The following is a 20,195-nucleotide window of genomic DNA, read 5'->3' on the forward strand; positions in this document are numbered from 1 at the left end:
CGCACACCGTTAGGCCGTCTTCCGCTCACGCCCCAACATCGTGCAGCCCGCCTCCAGTGGTGTCGAGACAGGCGTGAATGGAGGGACGAATGGAGACGTGTCGTCTTCAGCGATGAGAGTCGCTTCTGCCTTGGTGCCAATGATGGTCGTATGCGTGTTTGGCGCCGTGCAGGTGAGCGCCACAATCAGGACTGCATACGACCGAGGCACACAGGGCCAACACCCGGCATCATGGTGTGGGGAGCGATCTCCTACACTGGCCGTACACCACTGGTGATCGTCGAGGGGACACTGAATAGTGCACGGTACATCCAAACCGTCATCGAACCCATCGTTCTACCATTCCTAGACCGGCAAGGGAACTTGCTGTTCCAATAGGACAATGCACGTCCGCATGTATCCCGTGCCACCCAACGTGCTCTAGAAGGTGTAAGTCAACTACCCTGGCCAGCAAGATCTCCGGATCTGTCCCCCATTGAGCATGTTTGGAACTGGATGAAGCGTCGTCTCACGCGGTCTGCACGTCCAGCACGAACGCTGGTCCAACTGAGGCGCCAGGTGGAAATGGCATGGCAAGCCGTTCCACAGAACTACATCCAGCATCTCTACAATCGTCTCCATGGGAGAACAGCAGCTTGCATTGCTGCGAAAGGTGAATATACACTGTACTAGTGCCGACATTGTGCATGCTCTGTTGCCTGTGTCTATGTGCCTGTGGTTCTGTCAGTGTGATCATGTGATGTATCTGACCCCAGGAATGTGTCAATAAAGTTTCCCCTTCCTGGGACAATGAATTCACGGTGTTCTTATTTCAATTTCCAGGAGTGTATATTTGGACGAAGGTGCCATCGATGGGTTACACACTGATGCTCGAGAACATTATGACCATCTACCTAATAATCGGTATGAAGCGACGCTTTATTTCATGGAAGTAAAGAGACAGTGGAGGTAGTTGGTACTACACTTGCACACAAAACTCACCTAATTCCCGTAAAATTTGGGGAGGTGGCCGATAAACTTCGACGCCTGTCCCATCACATCCCAGATGTGTTCGATCTGTTTCAGATCTGGCAGCACGTCAACTAGAACTCGCCACTGTGTTCCTCGAACCACCCCATCACATTCCTGTCCTTATGACATGGCGCATTATCTTGTTGAAACATGCCAACCACTGCCGTCGAAAAACATGATCGTCATGAAGGGGCGCAGGTGATCTGCAACCAGTGTACGATAGTGCTTGGCCGTCATGGTGTCTTGCACGAGCTACACTGGACCTATGGGTGCCCACGTGAATGTTCCCCAGAGCTTAATGGAGCAGTCGCCAGTTTGTCTCCATCCCACAGTGGAGATGTCAAGGAGCTGTTCCGCTGGAAGAAGACGAATCTGCGCCGTCCCATCGACATTATGAAGAAGGTATGGGGATTCATCAGACCACGCAACGCTCCGTCACTGCGCCAATGCCCAGTGCAGATGGCCACGTGCCCATTTCGGTTGTATTCGCCGAAGTCGAAGTGTTATCATCGGCACATGCATGGGTCGTCGTTTGCGAAGGCCAATCGTTACAAATGTTCGGTTCACTGTGTCTTCAGACACACTTGTACACTGCACAGCATTAATGTCTGATGTTAATGCGTCCACAGTCCGCCACCTATCCTGTTATACCAGTGCACTCAGCGTACGACTTCCGACATTTGTAATGAGGGGCATCCGCCCAACGTAACGACGTCTGGACGCGGTTTCCCCCTTGGTTTCGCCACGTGTTGAATACACTTACTGCAGCACTCGTCGGACACCTGGTAAATAGTGCACGCTTCCGAATGCTCGTTCCTACCCTCTGGGTCATCACAATCTTAACTCGTTAAAATCGGATAGATCGCGGGCATTCCTCATTCTACACACGATCAGGGCGCTCACTGACTAGCAGTCATTCCTCGCCTGGTGACGCTGCTATCGTCTGAATAGGTTTATATCGATGGTTGGTCGGTGGTGATGTTGTGCTGACAGATAAGTGTATAAAAATAAACATAACATATCAAACAATAACCATTATTCTGAAGAGTACTCATACATTTCAATGAATAATTGCTTTATATCCGTTGCTAATCACCTTAATGCCTGAACGCTTAGCAATGTAGAAACACCAGTTATCAAATCACAAACAGGATTTCCTAAGAAACGCTTCTACATGTGGATCATAAAACAAGACCAAGTAATGAAATATGCTGGTCTATCGCCACCAAGGTAAATAATATATACGAGATAGAAGTGAAGATGTTTGCGTGGTCGCAATACATAAGATGGCTGGCATCTGATGCAAATATGGGCGGACTACACAGCGCAATGTTTCAAATAAGCAGTCTTACAAACTATGAACGCTGCTTGGCGCCTGTTAAGCTTTACGTTCGACATAGCGATGGATACCGATGATCATGGTCTGCATTTGCAATGAGGATATTAGTATTCTGCGGAAGAAACTCTTGTCAAAGTTTATTTAACGTGTTAGACGCCACCCTCTATATCACTGTCATACAAAACGAAGTGAAATAAATGTTATTGCTGTAGACATCGGTGATTACAAGGTTGTAACATTTGTGAAACTTGAACTTCTGGTATTAGTATCGCTATAAAACTAGATCACGACACTGGTACGGAAAAGAACTTTCTGTTTGAGACCGTAACATTGGACAAGAGAGGAGGTCGATGAACCGTGAAGGCCAGCGGATATCTCTGGCCAGCGGCAATATTGCCAGAGGACCCATAAAAGCCGAAAAGCCCCCGCCTGATGCCGTGCGTTTACGGCTCCCTTTAATTGCTGCGACTCCAACAGATGCCGCTCCACAACTGTAATGGTCAGCCATCTTGATCTCACTGGAAACGACATTCGGGGGGACCGCTTCACGCTTTTGCTGCCGCAGACACTACTAGAGCGACGTAATTATTGCAGATTAGCCACACACACACACCTTACCAAGGACACCGGTCTGAGTTAACTGCTCAGAAAAGCAATGATAGAGAGATGTGAAGGAATTTCTGGGCAAATGAGACTGTGAAATGAAAACTGTGTTTCTATCACGTGATCGACATCTACTATGTCTGTATATACGAATCACCACAATAAACTGACGGGGTACACTGATTAACAGAACGAACTCGCTGCGGAAGGAACGAGGTACAAATCAGTCATTTACGTTTTCCGTGGCTTGCTTAAAAGCTACCGTAGTCAAACAAAATGTTGCATAATGCCGAAACATTGATACTGAATGTTGTGATTAATAAACACGTCGTGGTATAAGTACATTAGTTTGTCTTCTAATTCTCGTTGAAAAACTCCATTATCCTAACGTGAGCGGACTATGTATGCAGAATATGACAACCGTGTTACCTGTAAACATTACATTCCTTGCGCTGTGTGTCATTACGAGACTTCTATACATTCAGACGGATTGATAACGATATCGTACGATCAGAGGGTCTGTTTAGTCACTCTAATGGAGTAGGGAATAAGACAGGTGGACGTTGCAGGGACTGTTACTGTGAGTCAAAGTGATGTCTCCACAACTTGGAACATGTTTCTAGCTACAGGATCGCTTGAGGGTCGTCACAGAAGTGGACGCGGTAGAGTAACAACACGTCTGCATCACTGATATCTGCGTACAACACCAATCACAAAACCTCAACACAATACTCCATGTGTGCACGAGGTTGTCAACACACGCGATGCGAAACAGGCTCCATGAGCACCGATTACGTACCAGAAGCCCTCTCAAGTCTCCCCCTCTAAACTGAGTTCGGAGAGGGGCTGTTGTCGCAAGGGCACAAAAGCACTCTTTGTGAATTAGCCAGCAGTGGGACACAACGCTCCCTTCTGAAACCCTCATCAGTCTCCGCTCTCAAAACTCTGATATTCGTGTGTGGAGGCAACGATGCCAATGATTACAATTTCACTGCATCCCGACCGCCACATGTATCAAGTCAGTTTAGTCATGTTTTGGAATGGAATCAGGTACAGGGGAAGGAAACCCTTTATGCCAATACACGGGAGGATCTCTGTTGTGTAGTTTCGAGTCTTTGCACGCATGGTGGGACCATTTGTTGAACTTATTCGAGCGGGATTCACTCTGATGGATGACAATGTACACCCATACTGTAACAATGACTTCTAGTGGAGCATAGAACCATTCAGATGGAGTGGCCTCCATATTCCCCAGATCCAAACTGCATTGATAATATATACACCAGGCAAACACGAGTGGTTTGCAATCGACCTGCACTACCAGAAACGATACAAGGTGTCGTAGAGAGCGCTGTGGACGAATGGGGCAATATCCTACAGGCGTATCTGGCCAGTCTGGTAAGGAGTATGCCTAACGGCATTCAAAAGTCTCTCAATTTACGAGGAGAATCACTGTGCTATGTAAGATGATTGTGTGAAGAAACTGTAGTGTTTCCAGTGGAATATTTTGTAGTTTTAATTTTGTTTTATTGTTTACCTTTATCAAGTGGTAATGTATTCATCATCTTTATTTTTGTTTTCTTACGACTGTAGCTGACAGACAAAATCAGTTTTGTTTCCTATTCTATCTAGTACTGACAATTAAAGCAATATGCAACATTTATTTTAATCACTGTACAAAATGAATGCAGAATGATTCCTGTGAGATAGGTAACGACCGATTTTGCTTCCTATCTTTATCAAATCCAAGATTCCGTTTATAATGACGTCATCGCGGGGAGGACGCTAAATTTCTACTCTCATTACATTCCCTTAATGATATGCCTTCTGAAACGGGAAATAAAAGTGTTAGATATACTTCAACTGCTCCAGTCATATAGCTCGTCTCTCCGAAAAGTGCCATAGAGATTTGTTTTAAGTGGTCAATGAATCGTTTGCACCTATACTGTAATACATTCCATCAGGTTTCCTTTCTTCATTTTGCCCGGCTAGGGAGCACGTTTATACTTGAACTTGGCTTGATGACTTCTGGTTTCATATCCCCCGAAGGTTTCTTCATGAATTCTCTAAGTCTTTTTGTCTGTTCTTATGTCTATTTCCTGTCCATCATCTTTTGGAGCGTCTCCGTGAATCTGTGCTTCGTTATTAGTGTTCCAAAATTTACACGATTTATGACATTACCATGATAAATAAGAAGGACCGCTGCAACCGTTTATTCAAAAATAGGACCAGTTCCACCAACTATATTACATCAGGAGGTGTTAACCTACATAAAAATGTATAAAACAACCCATTACAATTTTGGCAGGACACAATTTTCAGCCTTTTAGTGATGCTCTTCCGTCGTCAGACAAGCGAGTCTTCCTTCGTGCTGCTCTTGGTCGTATATGTTTAGTACCTTATGCTTATCGCCTGTGTTACGGGCCCCACACACTCGAGCAGTGATTGTACAAGGGTTTGCGTTACATCCGCCGCGTAGTCGATTCCTCCACATAGCAGGCACGCCGTGCGGGCAGCCGCGTTGTCAGGAGTACATGTACAAGGTTCTTTCCCTTGTACGGCTTGGGCTGTTTACCACGGATTTTACGTCGCCTCTACAGTGACTGGGGAGCGACAATTTCGCCGACAGGCAGCATGCCTGTGCCAGAGAGCGCTGTCAGCAAGGCAACCTTGCTTCGCCTCACCACGTGTTCTTGCAGCGCCACACGGATATCCATTAGCGTTACTCTTTAGGCTACCACCAGACCGTACGGAATTAGTTACACCCTAAGCGTCAAGTCAGCAGTACGGGAGTTCCGTGCCAGCATTACAAGTTGTTAGGACCAACAGTTCCGTCTCAGCACTACACGCCCGCAGATCCGACCAGTTCGTTCTCCTTTGCAGCAGCAGTACGTCAGCCGTCATACGCTGGCAGTACCGGCGCAGTAAAGCCTCAGGTCTTCACGCCATCGACTACCGCGACTCCTCGATTCATTGTGTAGCCACGTCACAGACTGCGCCAGAGGAGAGATATTTCTGTTGCATGTAATTGTGTGGATATTCATCCAAGGACACTATAACTGAGCTTCTCTTTGCTGGTAACTTCATTCTTTTAAAAGGGTCCTCGGTCACTCCTCAGTACGAGGATACTTCAGTTTATACGTGTATTTTATAACTAATGTCGTTCGTAAACTAACCGCATGTTCACTGTATCTTACCTACGAACCCACCCAAGTGACTGTTCCACTCCATATCTCAAAAACTGGGGTATTCAGGTAACTGTAGATGCTTATTACCATGAAAATTTCGTGTTGTTGTCAGTTTTACATCTCTAATCTTTTAAGGCAGGTTGCTAATCTCTGCTTGATTCTGAAAAGTTATCAAGTACAGACTCAATGTTCAGTCAATTTTCTTTTTTCATTTGGTACTTCATAGTAGATAGCCGTATCATATGAATAAAACATAAGTTTAATAATAATATTGCCTCCCACGCCATTAATATGCAATATAAATGGCAAGTGTCCTAACACAGTACAGTGGAACGCTTCTGGAGGTACGCCTACATCTGTAGATAGCTCTCCACTCTACGTGACATGCTGAGTCTTTCCGTGTGAACAAGTGTAAGTCCCGATTAAGGGATGCATCTCTAATGTAACAACATACACTTCTTTTATGTTCTTTCCTCTGCTAATCGCTTATGTAACTAATACTTTTCGTACTATTTAGCAGCCTATATGACCTGCAAGCTATTCAAAGAATTAGTGATTTGAGTCTTGTACGGTATGGTTTAAGTCCTTAAGATTCTAGTTTATGCTCGCTGGACTTCTCGCTACCCGGCGCAACGTTCTCTTGTCACGGCTGCGCCTGCTTATTCGTCTATTCGAGCTTCAAACACGAATGGCTATACAAACCGCTGTTATGAAATGAGTAGCTTTAACAGTTTTAAATACTTACAGTGCACTTTAGCAGATAACATTTTGCAGTACATTTCTTTCAGTGTATTCTTCCTGTGCGAAAAGTTTGACAGCAGATTTCGACACATCTGATTGTACCATTCGCTTGTAAGTGCACCTCATACCAGTTCTCGCAACAAAAACAAAAAAAATGGTCAGCAGCACCGGGAAACCGCGTATGGGTCTTCCGCATGGCAGCCGCCTACACTAATCACCCAGCTGTGACGGCTTACAGCGAAGCGTTTCAAGATGGCAGGCCACAAACAATAATGAGCGTGCCAATTAAGAAGCATAATTTACAATTTTTCTTTGGTATCAGCTGCAGAAATTGGATTAAATGAATAAAAAAAACAGCTTTGTACTGCAGTCGGTTTGGATATCCCCCTTTTTTGTGAATTGTGATTTCTCTATGCATTGTGATGTTCCTCCCGCCCCGTCCTACTGTATATGAATGAATTGTATGAGACTTCCTTTCCTAGCAGGCAGAACCTGTGGTGCAATAATGGTAGCCGACACATAAACATAAATAAACGAACACAATCTGGAGCATGTGAGGCCTGTGGTGGAGAACGCGAATGGTCGTCAACTTCGGTTTATTGGGAGAATTGTAAGAATAAGAGGTTCACTGCGTATAGGACGCTGGTGCGACCTATTCTTGAGTACTGCTGGTGCGTTTCGGTCCGTACCGGGTCAGATAAAGGAAGTCGTCGAAGCAGTTCAGAGGAGGGCTGCTAGATTGGTTACTGGTAGGTTTTAATTACACGTGAGTGTTACGGAGAGCCGGCGGGGGTGGCCGAGTGGTTCTAGGTGCTACAGTCTGAAACCACGTGATCGCTACGGCCGTAGGTTCGAATTCTGTCTCGGGCATGGATGTGTGTGATGCCCTTAGGTTAGTTAGGTTTAAGTAGTTCTACGTTCTAGGGGACTGATGACCTCAGAAGTTATGTCCCATAGTGCTCAGAGCCGTTTGAGCCATTTTTTGTTACGGAGAAGCTCGGGGAACTAAAATGAGAGTGGCGACGTTCTTTCCGAGAAACACTGTTGAGAAAATTTAGAGAACCGGCATTTGAAGCTGACTACTGAACGATTCTACTGTCACCAATATAAATTGCGCATATGGGCCACGAAGATCAGATACGAGAAATTAGGGCTCACACGGAGGAATATAGACAGTCATTTTCTCCTCACTCTATTTGCGAGAGGAACAGGAAACGAAATGACAAGTACTCGTACACAGTACTCTCTGCCATGCACCGTGCGGTGCCTTGAGAACAATCTATGTATATGCAGACTATAAATGATATTTTGTCTGGCATAATTATGTGTAACTATGTTGTCCAAGTCCCTTGGTAGTGTTACCCAATAACTAATGCCGTTTAAGGGCTTAGGAGTCAGATAATTACTCGAATAGCGATATGATTTCCTTAGACCTTTTAAGTCGTGGTATTCTCGTTTATGACCTTAGTTGTCTTACGCCATTAAGTACAATAAAGAAAGAAATAGCATCCTCTACTAAAAAGGTAAGAAGAAGTATTAGTGTTATAAAAAGTATCGGTCAATCTGCACCCAGCTGGAGAGATATCCTGTGCGGAATGGAGATCTCTAATCTCTTTACGTCCGTGTTTACTGCGACCGGGAAGCACGCAACTTCCGGATCGCCGAAAGCTACGGCGCAGTCAGGCAGTAACAGCGGCAAAGATCAGATCTGGCGGTCCCCAATCCCTCTGCTGTGTCTTGCGATAGGGGTTACGACCTGGCAAAGTGTGGCGTTGGCTCGATCAGGAGCTAAACCGTGAGCACTCGCGTTCAAAGGAAACTTTACGACCCGTCAAGGGTGGAGTACCACTTGTCAACTGCCTGTAGATCTGGACGCCGGTATCAGGAACCCGAGCTTCCAACAACTGTACAAGCTACTCCTTTCAAGATCCGAACGAGCGATAGTAAAATTTCGATAATGACATAGGACATCATTACTACTTTAAACTTCGTCATTTGTTACTATTGAAACAGTAGCAGCTCATTCACTAAGTGGTTTGTATAGGGGGAATGTTTACCTAAACTGTCTCCTCCTTCTTTTTCTTTTTCTTCTTCTTCATTTCCCTAGTCTTTGTCTGGTACCTTCACGGAGCCGGCATATTACTGATATATGGATTGACAATCTTAGTGCTAAGGGATGGCTGGAAGCCCTTCCAGGTCTCCACCATTACTCCTCCGGTACGTAATTTGTGTACCCCAACTGACAGCATCTAGTGCTATCCCGTGTGAATTTGTGAGGACGTTCTCGAATTGTCTGCGAATTGTGCAGTTGACATGGGACGTGGGTATCAGACCAGTATTCACCTAGTGGGATGTGGAAAACCGCTAGAAAAACACATCCGCGCTCGTCAACACACCGAACGGCGTCGTTAATCCGCTGGGAGAATTTAATACGATGACTGCGTGCCTCCCCGAATCGCGGAAGATTCGTGCTATCTCTCGCAGCAATCGGGTTCGGGTCCTTTATCGAGACTTTGTTCACCTGAAACGGAAGTATAACGATAAGACCTTCTCTAGGTGATTTTTTTCACAGTTTCTGTTGATTTGTAGCTCAGAGCCGGTCCCTCGAAGCACTACCTTTAACTTTTCGTAATCATTCACCACCAGAAGAGACTGTTTATTACTGGTTTGCAGAATTTCGTCGTAGTCATTCTCCATCAGCCATGAATTACGAGAAGGAAGACTTTAATCTGTTGTTTTTCCCTAGCACATCCTCACTCTCCCTAAACAGATGGAAAAGGGACAGCACGTTACATACACTTAGAGAGAAGCATATCACAGACTACCATAAATTAGATTTTTCAACATTATTTTCAAGTGGAAAATAATGTTTCCAGGTGGATTCCAGACAATTAAACCGATGCTGCGCAAGACTCGTGATGTATGCTATAGGAAAATGCCCAAAAATTTCGACCGATAAAATGTAAAATATATACAAAGGGTATCAGCTCACTGCTGAAAGTACACGGTGCTAGAGGCAAAAGAGTCTCAGTAGCGATTGCCTGTAAAAGCTACGACCACTACTTCATCGCCTTTAATGTGAAACAAATCTCATCTACTTCAAGCACTCTGTATTCCACATTTTGAAAAGTGAGCCGAAACAAAGGAAAATGTCCAGTGAACATGGCCTGAAAAGTGCATACTGTAACAGCTATGAGCATTTGTTCATCTTTGCTACGGTGCTTAGAGCATTCAGGTTGGAACGCATGTTTTCTGGACATTAATTCTTGTTTTGGTCCATAAAACCTTCCTGCCAAAATACGGAAAGCAAAGAGCTTCGAGTGTCTACAAAACTATTTTTTCAACATCACTAAGGCAACGCTTCTTCAAATCTCTGTACAGGCCTATTTTTTTCTCCAGCAGTCATTTGCGGTTCGCAGTTTAATGCTGTTAAAAGCGTTGGCAGGCGTCACAAATTTCCTTAAGTTCACTCGACTTTAGGAGTTTCTTAGCGGTAATGAATATATTCATTAAACCTTCATGCACAGTGCGGCAATTTTTCACGCGTTTTCGTGTTAATGACGTCATGTCTCTTGAACTATGCTCCTTACGATTAGATATTTGGGTAGGTACATATTGCGGCACATGTGGATACTGTCTGCGAAATATGTTGGATACAGAGAGAATGGCAAAGAAGAAACAAAACTAAACGTTACGAATGATGCGACAAGCTAAATAAACTGTTTATTATTTCGAAAGAATGGAGAGTGTAAGGAATGCAGATATTAGAAGAGACGTTAAAGAAGAATGTATGAGAGTAGAAATCGATAACAAGAGATTAAGATGGGACGGGCATGTTAAGAGGATGCATGGGCAGAGACTTCCCAAAATTATGGAAGAACTAAAGATAGATGGAAAAAGACCTAAAGGGCTCCGGAGAACACGGTGGAAAATGGGAGTGAGAATTTCTGTGGAAAGGAGAGGTGTGACTTGGCAGCAAGTGGAGGAAGAAAAGTGGTGGGAGGACCGAGCCAAATGGAGAGAACTCGTCAGCACCCAGACGCAGCAGTAGCTGGAGCAGGTTCCGGATACATACATACATTATTTCGAAAGTAATGGCCACAACTGTTAACACTGCTTATCTCGTTGTGGGGAATGCCTTCATGGAAAAACTTTTGAGTTTGCCTACGGAACCGTGATTGTACCCAGGCTTACAACTCTTCATCCGAAGCAAATCTACAGTCACGAATGTGAAAACGTCAGGGCTTAAACACGTAAAAATGACATGGGGAGTTATTGGGACCAAACGGACAGTATGGAGTATGTCTAAGTGCTTAACAGCAAAATTTCCGCAGCGTACTCGAAACAACCTCGGCAGCAACACGTGAGCCCGCTTCGGAGTAGGAGGAGATCACCTGGGTGCAATCATGGTTCCGTAGACGAGTGCAATGATTTTTACATGTAGGCATTGACCGTCTTGTCTCACAATGGTATAAATATATTAACATTTATAGCTATTACTTTTGAATAATTAACAGCTTACTTATTTTTCTTCCATTTGTCTCGTAATCATTAAGTAGCCTCTTATATCACTCATTGGAGAGAGTCAGGGAGAGGCTGTAGGTGTTGCAAACCAGATTGGCAGAGACTTAAAGTATCCTACTTGCTATGTTTCAAGAACTAGTATTAAGTGAAGAATCTAGGAATGCACTTTAGATTCAGATGTAACACTCCTGAAGTGACGATAAGATAATCCTATTTTAAGTGCGCACAAGTACGTTTCAATAGACACCGTTCCCACTTAAGGGGAAGAAACGATAGTACATTGTACAGGGTGATTCAGAGATTCGGGGAATTTGGAAAAAAACTATATTTTTATGAAAAAAATTTAAATAAATTCGCTTATGTCATTTAGTAGTAAAAACACGCAGTTTAAGAATAAATAAATTAACTTTGTCTCCTGAAGTTGAAATCTTGCATGTGATCGCCATTTTTCCACAAACATTCGTGGGATCTCTTAGTGCATGGTTCGAAGTACCAGTTCACAATTCAAGAATTCAAGTTTTTCGGAAATTCGTTCTCGGATATTAGCTTTCAAATCTCCTGTTGTAGCTGGTTGAATAGATACATATTGTTTTTAAGGTGACCCAATAGAAGATACCGCACGCTGACATATCGGAAACCGTTTCTCGAAATTGTACCGTTGCCGAACAACTGGCGTACCAGGATTCTGTATTTGTGCCGTGTGTGACATACACCCGTCTTGATGGAGTCAGACTCTGTCTGTAGGTTTTGCGCCACGAAGGAAGAAATTTCTGAGAATTTACGTCTGGAACACCGAATTGTATGGTAAATAGACATGGACTGTGGGGAAACCAGAACAGAAGAGAATCGAATCGCTTGAGATGTGGTGCTACAGAGGAGTGTTGAAAAGCAGGTAGGCTGGTAAGGTAAGGAATGAGAAGATTCTCCGCGGAATCGGTGAGGAAAGGAATTCGTGGAAAACACTGACAAGGAGAAGGGACACGATGATAGAACATCTGTTAAGACATCAGGGAATGACTTCCATGGTACTAGAGGGAGCAGTAGAGGACAAGAACTGTAGAGGAAGACAGAAATTGGAATGCATCAACCAAATAATTGAGGACGTAGGTTTCAAGTGGTACTCTGATACGTAAAGGTTGGCACAGGACAGGAATTCGTGGCGGGCTGCATAAAACCATTTAAAAGACTGGTGAGTCAAAAAAGGAAAGAAGTACGCGTCAGAGAGTGGAACATTCCTAAACGTCACATCAACTAATCTGAAAGCATCCCTAGGGATGCTAATAGTAATGGGTTTTCGTAGCCTTCCTACTGTTATTCATCTTTATTGGTCATCAGACTGTATTTTTCACACTTCTAGATTCGCTGATGTGATGACTCTGAAAATATTTTTTGAAATTCTAAGTCACAATAATTGAATTGACAACAATAACATGCCATCCAATATTCTTGTGCCTAATGAGACCTTTTTTTTTTTTTTTTTTTTTTTTTTTTTTTTTTATAGAAACGAACGGAAATGGGCTTCGCCTGAGAGGCATAGGTGGTTAACAAAATCGTCGTCACCGTATATCTTTCTCTTTTGCGTTCAGAATGTCGTTACATTAGGTCATCGTGAGGTATCAGTTCATGGACGATGTGCAACCTGTGCGGATAGTCATGTAAATCCTGCGAGCATTTGAACTATGCAACTGTAAGGAATACGGCGACACACTAAACGAGGTGGGTTTGCTACGTCAGCAGAGGAAGTAGTTGCGGAATTCTGTAAGCGCGGTCTCCACGCTGTCAGTTTTTTAGAAAGGTTTGATGCCAAAGCACATTTCGTATCACTTCAATTATTCATGTTATCAAAATGGCAAGAAGGTGTGTGCTGACTCCTGGTACTCAGCTTCATCAATCACCCAGAGCACCAACATAAATTTCAAAATGTCCTTGTTTCTATACACCGTATACAATGGGAAGTAGTCTTTGTCACTCATCCCATAGGGTATTCATGTAGGTGTAGAAGTAGATACAAACGGGCAATCCTTTGTTGTATTGCACACTGCCGTCAGATGACTGCAATTTCTTCCTGTAGGAGTTCTGTGGAGGCCTGACGTTAACAGATGCGAGATTTAATACCTGAGGCTGTACATCAGCACAAAATGCCGCAGCGGGAATGAGCAAACTGTAAAGGTAGTCTCTGTGAGAGGAAATTAGCAGAGCTGTACATCGCACAGTGGTAGCTCCACGTTAGCGGGTCCAGTCACTCCTGTTTTATGAGCGCACGACTTCGGCGGAAGCACGAGAGCGGCAAAATGTCGGCAGTTTATGAACCGGACCGCGCTTAGCCCGCCAAAGCTTCACACCGGCTTCAGACTTTGTTCTCCACACGGAGCGGAGTGTCGGGCAGATGGGGCGCTGTGGTCTCGGAAATTATGGCGCCCGCAAAGTGAGGCCCCAGGCGCGGCGTCTGACAAAGGGCGGGAGCGGGGTAGCTGGCGCCACCACGAGAAGCACGCCAGGTAGCATCTAGTGTGGCGCCACTAATTCAGATGCCACCTCACACATCATTAGGAACCGCCCTTTTACCTTTTCACAGAAACAAAGAACGTTAAACAATTTTCGGTACATATAGTTTTATTGTTTCTCTAACACATGCCACACAGCTGGATATTGCCCTAAACGACACATGCATAATCACAACAGGCTGCTTCAGTCAACTCCAGCCGAATGGCTCTACCACTTTGCAGGAAATGCACCAGCTCTTGTCCGAAGAGAAATAGCAGCAAACAGGAAAAGAACGAAACTGGTTCAAAAAATGGTTCAAATGGCTCTGAGCACTATGGGACTTAACAACTACGGTCATCAGTCCCCTACAACTTAGAACCACTTAAACCTAACTAACCTAAGAGGACATCACACAACATCCAGTCATCAAGGAAACTGGGGCAGGAATAAATGCATCCCATGCATGGGCAGAAACCTTGCACAAAACGACGTAAGTCAAGGGACGTTTCCTCAGAACATGGGAGAAACTAACAACCACTAACGAAGAAGCCACACTGCAACTATGGAGGGCTCAGACATCCCACCCTCCTGGTTGGAAAAGATTTTCAGAGTCCTTCCCCCTTGGTCATGATCAGAGGTGGACAATCGTGAGATCCTTCAATAGGCTGAGGTCAGGAGTGGGAAGATCACGGGTTAGCCTGGAAAAATGAGGAAGCATTGACCTTACCAGGCAAAGGATAATGTACTGGAAGTGGCCAAATTTTGGTCAAAGATTGTATAAACTGTGCTGATCCAACTGTAATTGCATAAACTATGCTTTATGAATGTTTCTGGCACGAGAATAATAATAATAATAATAATAATAATAATAATGGTTTCCCTAAACATTGGCCTAAATAAGTTCAAATGGTTCAAATGGCTCTGAGCACTATGGGACTCAACTGCTGAGGTCATTAGTCCCCTAGAACTTGGAACTAGTTAAACCTAACTAACCTAAGGACATCACAAACATCCATGCCCGAGGCAGGATTCGAACCTGCGACCGTAGCGGTCTTGCGGTTCCAGACTGCAGCGCCTTTAACCGTGCGGCCACTTCGGCCGGCAGCCTAAATAAGTCATAGGCTTTTGCGTACATGTTACAAAATTGTAAAAAAGTTTTGCACCTGAGTTGGTACCTCATTAGGCACAAGAATCTCGTTGTTCATATATTTTTTTTTCTTAACACAACGGATCAAAAAGGAAGTGTTTAGATGCTGGCTCAAATGATTATGGACAAGAAGACATGAATTTCATCTCTCCCCCATCATATAACCATTTGAAAAATGATGCGATCTTGTGGCTGTTTTTCCGGATTCCACCCAATGCCATTTGGCAAACAAATTCTTGTATTCCATTCGGCATTAACTGTTTTCGACCCTCGGAAGGAATACTAACAACATATCTGTTGGCTACCATAAGCTGAACACATGCGTCTTATGTTCTGCATAGTTATAACTGTGATAAAATGATGCTGCAATGTTCATATTCTGCACGCCAGTTAAGAAAAATTGCTTGTAATTCGCATGCTTACTTAATAAGCCGACTACTACCCTTTCCTTTGTGCGAGACCGCATGAGTCAGATAGGCCTGATTCAGAACTCTGGATAGTAGTATTCTCCTATTCGTACACTCTTCGTAGACTTCCTTATTTGTGACGAATGGTGTATTTTCAAACAGCAGGGAGTGCCACAAAAACCTCGTGTTCTCGTGAATGGTAGACTTACTTCCTGCTTTTTAGAAACTTTTGGTAACAGTATATTGTTTCCAAAACAACTCTTCTGTAGTTGCTTTGAGTATTTACGTGAATAAACTCATAATGGTATTTTTTAAATTTTCGTAATATACTGTAGTGTCATTGTAAATAACGTATCGGCATTTGTGATTTCAAGTTGCTGTAAATAAGTAACATCTCTTTACGCTAGCTTACTCTTGTGGCGTTAAACTATACTGTCGGTTTTTATGGTAAATTAACGCTATTGTCGAATCTGTTAGTGACCGTAAGCTCAAAAATTTTCAAAGAAACACTAAATTTCATAAAAAGTTTTTCTGTCGTTATAGTTGGTGACAGCGTTTGTGACACCCATCACCTCATGCATATGCTGAACTGCACAGCTTCACCGGTTGTTAACATATATAACATGCTACCAACATATTCTCTGTAGACGTGAAGTCGGAAAGCTATCTAAACATTGTCATGCTCTTGTAGATAATGTGGGACACTATACTCATGCCGAGCTGTTTATCTCTTTTGTTTATCTCATGAGTTCAATAAACTAGCGAGAAAACGCTGTTTGGTATCCACTGTATTAACACAAATGAAATACAGCTTAACATGATAACGTTAAGAAAAAAGTCTTTTTCAATAAAACAGTGTGTCCCATATTGTCTTGAGTTAGCAGAATAATACGTTCCCCTTCGAAACAGCCAATGTCGACGTTCAGTTCATTGTCATACAGAAGTAGGGTTACAGGGTTACCAAGAAAGTGTGCTAACATAGCTGTAAAGGTAGATCTTTAACAAAACTCAGTTACAAATCATTATATGCTACAATTAAGTCAGTACAGTCGACAGAAGCAGAAGACGCAGGTGCTGACAGGTGTGTATTTCAGCAAGCTTTTGACCTTTAGATTTACATGGTACAGAATCAGGGCACTGACAAAACTTATGGGGCAGAAGTTGTCTTACGTATTATTTAAGGATTGTAGATCTGCCTGCTAGTGACTCTTTCACAGAAGGGGTAACCTTGTCTCCAGCGAGATTAGAATCGAAAAATAAAGCATTCATCCGCATGAAGGGCAAACACTTCATCACTTAACTAGCATACAACCGCTTTAGACAATGACCTCTTGTCCCAGTGACGGCCAAAACATTGAATTCGGAACGGAAAGTACAAAGTAAGGTGCAACTTTTAACACTGTTATCCCTTAAGTGTGAATAATTCAGGTATTTAATCTAAATTACTAGAAACTACCGAGTGAATGTAACTGGATAATTTTGAACCAAACCAGTAAGTAAATCAACAATCGACGGAGACATAGTTGGCAAAAGTAACGTACAATGCATTTCTCCATTTGCTGCTCAACCAATGTGAATTGTGAGACAGCTGGCACTGGGGACTCGGTGTCGCCGGCTGCAACCACATTTATTGGGGGCAAGAATACTAGTATGGGCCAAAGAGTTTTCTGTGTATTTCTGTAACTATGATTTGAAACTAAGGCGTAGTTACAAATGACGTCCAGATGTGCGTACTGCAACTCGATTATCATATATAAAAAGATTAGAAAATTATTTTGGTGGTTTTCCTCTTCGATAGATGTCGTAGGTATTTTAGATTCTTCCCCCTTAAGCAAACTGCGAACTAAAAAGAAACTCATTCACTGGAACGATTCGCTTTTTTGCATCAGCGGAAACTATTGATATTATGAATAAATAACATTCGTTTTATTACCGAACAATCAGTTTAATAAGTCACGGATTCAAAATACTAACTCGAATTCCTTACAGACGAATGGAAAAACTTGTAGAAGCCGACCTCGGGGAAGATCAGTTTGGATTCCGTAGAAATATAGCAACATGTGAGGCAATACTGACCCTACGACTCATCTTAGAAGCTAGATTAAGAAAGGAAAACCTGCGTTTCTAGCATTTGTAAACTTAGAGAAAGCTTTTGACAATGTTGACTGGAATACTCTCTTTGACATTCTGAAGGTGGCAGGGGTAAAATACAGGGAGCGAAAGGCTATTTGCAATTTGTACAGAAATCAGATGGCAGTTATAAGAGTCGAGGGGCATGAACGGGAAGCAGTGGTTGGGAAGGGAGTGAGACAGGTTTGTAGCCTCTCCCCAACGTTGTTCAATCTGTATATTGAGCAAGCAGTAAAGGAAACAAAAGAAAAATTCGGAGTAGGTATTAAAATCCATGGATAAGAAATAAAAACTTTGAGGTTCGCCGATGACATTGTAATTCTGTCAGAGACAGCAAAGGACTTAGAAGAGCAGTTGAACGGAATGTGTAGTGTCTTGAAAGGAGGATACAAGATGAACATCAATAAAAGCAAAACGAGGATAATGGTATGTAGTCGAATTAAGTCGGGTGATGCTGAGGGAATTAGATTAGGAAATGAGACACTTAAAATAGTAAAGGATCTTTTCTATTTGGGGAGCAAAATAACTGATGATGGTCGAAGTAGAGAGGATATAAAATGTAGACTGTCAATGGCAAGGAAAGCGTTTCTGAAGAAGAGAAATTTGTTAACATTGAGTATAGATTTAAGTGTCAGGAAGTCGTTTCTGAAAGTAATTGTATGGAGCGTAGCCATGTATGGAAGTGAAATATGGACGATAACTGGTTTGAACAAGAAGAGAATTGAAGCTTTCCAAATGTTGTGCTACAGAAGAATGCCGAAGATTAGATGGGTAGATCATATAACTAATGAGGAAGTATTTAATAGGATTGGGGAGAAGAGAAGTTTGTGGCACAACTTGACTAGAAGAAGGGATCGGTTGATAGGACATGTTCTAAGGCATCAAGGGATCACCAATTTAGTATCAGAGGGCAGCGTGGAGGGTTAAAATCGTAGAGGGAGACCAAGAGATGAATACACTAAGCAGATTCAGAAGGATGTAGTTTGCAGTAGGTACTGGGAGATGAAGAAGCTTGCACAGGATAGAGTAGCATGGAGAGCTGCATCAAACAAGTCTGAGGACTGAAGACCAGAACAACAACAATCGTTTTAATATTATACACTTGATAACAGTTCCCTGATGAAAGCTTGCATTAGCGCTATCTATAAAACGCAATAAAACAAATCAAAAGACAACATAGCACTATTTTTGGATTTCCGCATTTTGTTGTTAACTTTCACACGCTGCGAAAACATATATACACGTAGTTCTAAATCATAAAAGCAGACCGTGAAAGGGAATTTCTTGCAATGAATTAAATGCAGGGCTCAAAAGCTGCGGAGATAATTGAACAATTTATTTGCTGCAATCCAAGTAGTATTCCAGACTCTGTTAACATGAAAAGAAAGACAATTATGATGAGAACGTGAAACAAGGAGCCAAAAGTGCCGCCAGTAATGTGTCAAATATGTCATGTGTAAGCAAAACTGTCATTTATTCATGTCTACCACCTGCTTAATAGCCTGTTTGACAGAACGAAACACATCACTGATTCAGCGTCACAGGGATCCGATAGTTTGTTGGTAGTTTGTTGGTAGTTTGTGGCATTAGATGTCTATGCAAAGGCCATGTAATTCGCTCAAATAACGGGCCACTTATTTGCATACGCGTCGCCCGATAGCGATACAGAGTAGTTCCATAGGTTTTAAGCGACATCAAGGGGAGTTCACTACAATGTTCCTCAAATCACTGTAGCGCGCTTCTGGCGCCACTACACGGACAATTATACAGCTGAAGGATGACATCGCCGTCGGGGAAGACATCAAGCATGAAGGGATTTAGATTGTTCGTAGTTGTCAGACTTCGATAACTATCACAGGTTCCAAGCAGGTGCAATAGAATGTCCCCCATAATACTGCTCCCACCATCCTGCGTCCGTGGTGAGCTGCACGTTTCGAGCCGCCGTTCACCTCGATGACGGCGTTTGTGGAGACAACCATCGACCTAGTGTTGCAAAAATATGATTCGACCATAGACCTAACACGTTTCCATTGATATATGGTCGAATCCCGATGACCCCGTGCTCACTGAAATAATAACTGATGATGTCTTTGTGTCAAGCTGTGAACACTGAACCGCGGATTTACTTTCAAAATCTTTTCTTAACGAATTTACTCTATTTACTAGCGATTAATGAAGAACGTTAACACATTTAATCACACTATGTGAGCGTGTAAGTGGTTGCCAGTGGGTAACTGATGAAACAAATTTCTTTCAACAAGTGGAAATTTTATTCCTAAAATCCTTCCTTTAAAAAAAAAACAGACTTAAAAATTATAATCAGAAAGCACCCTCTATATATCAAGTTACAATTTATTCAGAGGCAGAAATAAAATTTTTTTTTTTTTTTTTTTGACAATATGAGCTTTCGGGCTGAGAAGCTTGCCGCTCCCTTTTAGCACGGTCGTAGTCACGACAGCTCACAACAACCTCTGATAGACTACACTGGTGCAAATATGCAACACACCAGATTACTTTAAACTAAAAATTTTAACAACTCACAGAAACACATAAACTATGCACCCCGTAGGAGGGATGGAAATGGTACAAAACACTCACATTAAAAAATTACTTGCCACCGA

This window comes from Schistocerca piceifrons, chromosome 3 (assembly GCF_021461385.2).
Source record: "Schistocerca piceifrons isolate TAMUIC-IGC-003096 chromosome 3, iqSchPice1.1, whole genome shotgun sequence".
Classification (NCBI taxonomy): Eukaryota; Metazoa; Arthropoda; class Insecta; order Orthoptera; family Acrididae; genus Schistocerca; species Schistocerca piceifrons.